Below are 6,350 nucleotides of genomic sequence, written 5' to 3'. Positions count from 1 at the left end.
AAAATACTTTCAAACATTTCGTGGGGTTCACCGTTTCCATTTAGGAATATTTTCAGTCGTTAACAGCTTCCCTAAGTCCTTGAATTACATCCCGGGTGTATGAGAATGGTACATAGAGACACTGGTAACAGAGTTTGGTAACATTTACCCTGATTTTTTTCCCGTTTTTCAGCTTTTTACTTTGGCGGACTTATTTGTGATGTAATTTCGCGAGCTTAAAATTTTTCGTTTTTCTTTGAAATTATCCCTCTGTACCAATTATGTGCACATATACTTTGTTTGTGGTGCGCTTTATGCTCTCTGCTCAATATATTATGAGTGCTGAGCTTGCAAAGGGTTCTTATTCTCACAACAACTATCAGCACCATCATGAAAAAGTGACTAAACTTATACATGGCCATCCCCATCTTTGGTCAAAGATATTTGAGCATAGAATTGCATCTTGGGAAGCAGCTGCCGCTTTAAATCGATTCTGCAGCATTGTTAGTCAACCATTTACTATTCGGCTGCTATTTGGGCTGTGCGCAGTCTTTTCGTTCGTAAAAAGAAACTCTTATGCAATAATCGTCTCACACTCACTTACATTTGTTTTATTTTGATACTTGTAACCTTTGATACACGCCAAACCCGAGACCAGATAGCACCAGACAAATTCTTTGTGTTACTTGTAATTTGCAAGTTACATGGCACCCTGCTAGGAGTACATTTTGTGAAGATTGCAATACATGGTTTCATGCTGAGTGCCAGGGAATAAACACTATCATGTATCAATTTCATAATGAACATTCCGAGAAGAAAGACAATGCATGCATAAATTGTTGAGTGGCACATTTCAATTTGTCGTTCTTCGAACACTCAGAAATATCAGACTCCTTATCAGATTCATCTTCCATCAGTTCACAAGACTTCTTACACCTGAACACCTCTAAGAAGCTAGTAAAAGCAAATCAGTTATTTTTATGTTAAACAGCAGTAAGTTATTCGTTGAAACCCCTAGCTTTATCATGTTTATAAACATAATGAATATCAAATTGAATGCAAATGCATGTGTAAACACTAATCTCTTCTATTCAGAAAACGTACAATGTAATAGGGCCATTATTTGCTATTTTTAACATGTTTTTCACTATTGCAAATTGGCATTTTAATGTAAAAGGTATCGTTGCAAAGGACTGCTGCTAAAAGATAAACAAAAGAACATGTTGACAACTTGCCACGGGCGTTTTTCTATTAACAGGTGACACTTTTCATCTGGCACATATTTTGCTGTTCGGTTTTTTGGAAGTCAATTTTAGTGTTAAAATATAAACGGTCTTTCAAAAATCGTCCGGTTTTCAGAATCCGGAAGTTCCGGTTTTCAGAGGTTAAAAATATATTGAAATAAGAACAAAAAAAAACGGGATCTTGAGTTTCGTGCAGTTTTCAAAGGTTTCCGGTTTTCAGAAGGTCCGGTTTTCGGACGTTCCACTGTATTACTAACGCTTGGAATAGCTTATACTGTTTGCACCTGCGTTGAGCCGTGCTTATATAATATATAACTATTTCTTCGTCGAGAGTTTATACACCTGAGCGCCTTTAAGGAGATAGGGAAAGCGAATAAATTATGTTTATGTTACACAGCAATTAGTTACGCGTGGAGATCCCTACTTCTATAAACATAATGAATAACAAATTAAATGTAAATGCATATGTAAACACCAATCTCTTCAATTCAGAAAATCTAGTTCAAATGAGAAATCAGAGTTCTCAGAGACAATTTTCTTCCGTTTTTACAAATGATTCAAGTACTAACTTAACAAGATTTAGCTTACCAAAAGGTTCCTTCTAGCGCATATAAAATATTCTTTTTAAGGGATATTGTTTTAGCATAATGTTACAAATGTTTAATAATGCAATGAGAAAAATATGTGCTGTCATTATTGGTGCAAACTTAATTAAGAACCAATCAAAGTATTAACAGTTTTATCATAACCCAAAATTGTTTTTTTAATATAAGTAAGTGCAGTACATATTCTGCTATTTGGAAGCATTTGTCTTGCAGTCTGTGTTCCGGATATTTTCATCACGCGACTACACCAGCGAGTACCTGCACAACTAACACAAAGAAATTTAATACATGCATTTACGATTCGAAAAACAAATCAGGAAGAGTAAAAAAAAGTACGCAAAAGAAAGCACCGGCAAATCCGAAACGTTAGAAGCTAAAACAAATCACGTGACCAGGGACAATTTCATTACGTAAATTTTTTTTGGCGGGAGTCTATTTTTAGATGATGCATATTCATATTCATTTCATTAATCTCGATTCTTTACTATAATATATTCAATTGAGGAGTTACATGATTTAAACTTTATTATTGTGTCTTTTTGTTCTGTTATTTTAGTAGTTGTATTGCACTATAAAGACTGAAATAAAGATTGATTATGCGTAAACACATATTGGGCTAGAGGCTATTTGTAATGAATATGCATGAGTCCAAGATGGCGACGCCCTACGGGAAATCGGATTCCTTTGATGATACCCTTGCATCCATTACATGCTCAGTCAAGTGTGACATGTTCACCATAAGGAACAATAATATCTGAGCTTGGCCCCGCCTTTTTTACAGCATGCCAAATATTAGTGTGACTGAAAATGGTGTTAAAAAGTTATTGCTAAATTTAGAACCGCACAAGGCGGCGGGTCCTGTCCAAATCAGACCCAGAATTTTGAAAGAGTGTGCAGAGGACATAGCATTATTCTTTATAATTTTGTTTAATAAAATTCTATCTTGTGGATCAATACCATCAGATTAGTCTAAAGTTGTAGTGATTACAATTTATAAAAAAAAGTGTGAAAGATTTATGGCTAGTACTTATAGGCCAGTCTCTTAAAATAATTGAACACATTGTTGTTAGTAATATTCTCGATCATTTGGACAAATTTCAAATCCTTGTTGACAATCAACATGGTTTTTGTTCTCGTAGATCCTGTGAAACCCAACCTGTGGGTTTTATTCACGACTTAGTCGAATCGGTACAACGAAACCAGGTTGATAGTGCCATAATGAATTTCAGCAAAGCTCTTGATGTTGTTCATCATGGTAGATTACTTTTGTCCATTATGACATCAAGGGGACCACCCAATCATGGATACAAGCTTTTCTTTCAGACAGGATACAGATAGTAGTGGTTCATGTCTCAATTTCCAGCACAGATCCTATTATTTCAGGTGTACCCCAAGGGTCTGTTCCGGGGCCACTCTATTTCTGTCATATATTAATGATCTACCTGCAACCTCTAGTGTGCGTCTTTTTGCAGATGACTGTGTCATTCATAAACAAATTAAGTCACAAGGTGGCTCAATCCAGCTTCAAAGAGATCTCGATATTTTGTCATTGTAGAAGCAGAAATGGAAAATGTATTTCAAGATAGCCAAAATGTCAGGTTATACATGTAACAAGATATAGAAAACAATTAATACAGTCTATATGTTACATAATCAGCCTTTATCAACAGTTAATCAGACAACCTATCTAGGCATTAAAGTAGCATCAAATTTGTCACGGACCCCTCAAGAAAAGCTAACAGCTAGTCAAGGAAGTCATAAATTTTGTTTTCTTTAACGTAATATACATTCTGCTAAACGTTCTACCAAGACATACTTTACAAGATAGAAGCAAATATAACAGATTGCATTCTTTCACAATGTGTGGTTCATAATCATGTTAATAGGAATTTAAGTCAGTATCATACACCATACACCAGACAATCTAGGCAGTACCATCACCTATCATAACACATACAAGCCAAGCTACTACAGTAGATTATTACATATTTTCATTTTTTCCACAGACAGTTGTGCAATCGAACACACTTTAATCGAATGTAGTCAGCATTGAATCAATCTCCGGATTCAAGTCTATAAATGCATTGCATTGATTGCACTTGCTTTTATCCTGTTTAACCCTACTAACATCTTCCATTCTGCACATCATGCTATGTAGATACTTTTATATTCAGATAGGGACTTAAAGTTCTCTTTAGGTATAGCACATATTTTATCACCAACTGCCAGTGGGTACTAGGTGGATTGAGTAGCTTTGAAAAGCTGGTGGTTCTATCACTCTGTTAACCCCCAACGCGTGGCCATAATGTTTCAGCAATGAACGTTTGCCATTATTATAGAAGAAGAAGAACACACCTTTCTTGATTGTACTTTGGTCCGTACTAACTTGGAACATTAATGCCTCTTTGATATACTTTTATCCAAAATAGTAGTATAGCAACTGTTTATTACACTTGATTTTATTAGATCCCACACGAGTAACCTCCAATCTTAGCATGTTCTTTTTTGCTACAAAAGTATTGAATGGTTTCCCCAGTTAGCCGAACACTTGTTATGTTCAGTTGCTAAATGTTACGAACTATATTATTACATTGTACTTGACTCCACGTATCTCGGGGGAGCGCGGGTGCTGCATTAGGGTGGTTCACCTACTTGTTATTTGTGAATCTAGGAATTGGTAGTATGGCTTGATTTAATAATTTAGTATTTTCTTTTTTGTAGATATTTAGGATGGAAATAAATGTTATAAATCATATAGTAGTTTTTGTTGAGTGACCTCGAGTGATTATTCTAAGAACGTCCGGCACAAGCTTCTAGCACGGCTGGCCCGTCTACATAGATATCTGCCCGTTTTATCTATTTTATTTTGAAGCTTTTACGATTATTTATCAACAAGTACTAGGTTATTTCTGATAATTAAACACAGAACTTATTTGTAAACGTTTAGGAACATAGCCCTTTAAAAGATCCAATGTCATGTTAATATTTTAATCAATGTTAATGTTTTGTAAATATTCCAGTCAATGATTTTGCTGATATAGGTCAAATATTCTCTGTTGAAATTGTTTTATATGCACACAACAAAAATGGTTTGCTTTATTACAGTACTAGATGGGCATTTATATATTTAGCGTAAATATATTTGTTTTTATTGCAAAGACGGACAGTCATTTATCTTCTAGACAGTAACCTTTCATTATTAAAAATGGATATAACATTGACTTCACATAATATAATCAGATTTACAAAATTAGTCTTTACTAGAGATTTTCCACTGGGTCACTCAATATTTTGCAAACTATGTTTATTTGGTCAAATAGTAATGTATGTTTTGACTAAATGAGTTCTCCTCTCCTCAATACAGTTAGGTGAAACCTAGGGCATTTTGACCCCTATTTGCAGGTATATACAATGGTAACCAGACATAGATCAAAACTTTAAACTGTTGTAGAATTTTATATTTTCAATCAAATTTATATTGAAACCTCTTTATTCTTTTATCAAAATTTGAGTTTTGAGGTATTTGTTGCATTATTTTAGTACTTATTTGTAATTAGTACTGTCAATATACATTTTGACCTGAATTGTCACTACCTACAATTTGAAACTTAAAACAAACTAAAAGCTCCTGTTTGGGTTTCACATTTTTGTATATTTCGAGATACTTACGTTTTAAGTCAATGTAAACTTTAAGGGGCAGACAATTTAAAAAGTAAAATTTGTTAAAGTGTATAGAAATACAATCACAGAATTTCACTATCCGTTGTGAAATCATGTAATTGCCATATGCGCTAAGTCAGCTTGCAGATCAAACTGTTGTTATTATTGCTAGTGGATATGACACTACTCTGAGGAAGCAAATCTATTTCGTTCTAGCGCAGCAGTACAACGACAAACGTCGTTATAGCGCTCAGTCGAACGTCTCCCCGCTGAACGTCGTTATGGTTCCCCGCCTATTTTCGCCCAGTCGAACGTCGAATCACCAAATGTTGCCCAAGCGTTCGTCGCGCCGCCGAACGTTGTCCTGCAAAACATCATCTTTTTCGCCTTCTGGAATGGGATAATTGTATTAATTTAATTGGCGATAAAAGGTGTTGATAGTATAAATAGTTATGACACATTTGTCATTCCCATTGTCGTGGTGGTGTTTGGCGGGGCGACATTCGGCAGTTCGACGTTTGGCGGGGCGAGGTTCGGCGAGACGGCATTTAGCTGGCCGACGTTTGCCGGGGCACCATAACGACGTTTATCGTTGTGTCGCTTCGACAGAACGACATATCGAAATCGCACAAATCAGCTTCCATAGTCCATACGTCTTTATCATTGCCATGTTAACAATAGTTCCTGTCATAAATCATATTTTCCAAAAGGGCCACTTCTCGATTCAATATCTCAGTTTGGCATAAAGCAATACGTAGGTTGTCATCCAACAAAATGGATTTTTGCCAAGTTTTAAAAAATGAGATAAGCGGAACAGAGTTAAAAAATAAACAGAGTCAAATGTGTATTTCCTTGGTTACCA

The sequence above is a fragment of the Mercenaria mercenaria genome, chromosome 11, assembly GCF_021730395.1.
Source record: "Mercenaria mercenaria strain notata chromosome 11, MADL_Memer_1, whole genome shotgun sequence".
Taxonomy (NCBI): Eukaryota; Metazoa; Mollusca; class Bivalvia; order Venerida; family Veneridae; genus Mercenaria; species Mercenaria mercenaria.
This window is presented reverse-complemented; position numbering follows the sequence as displayed.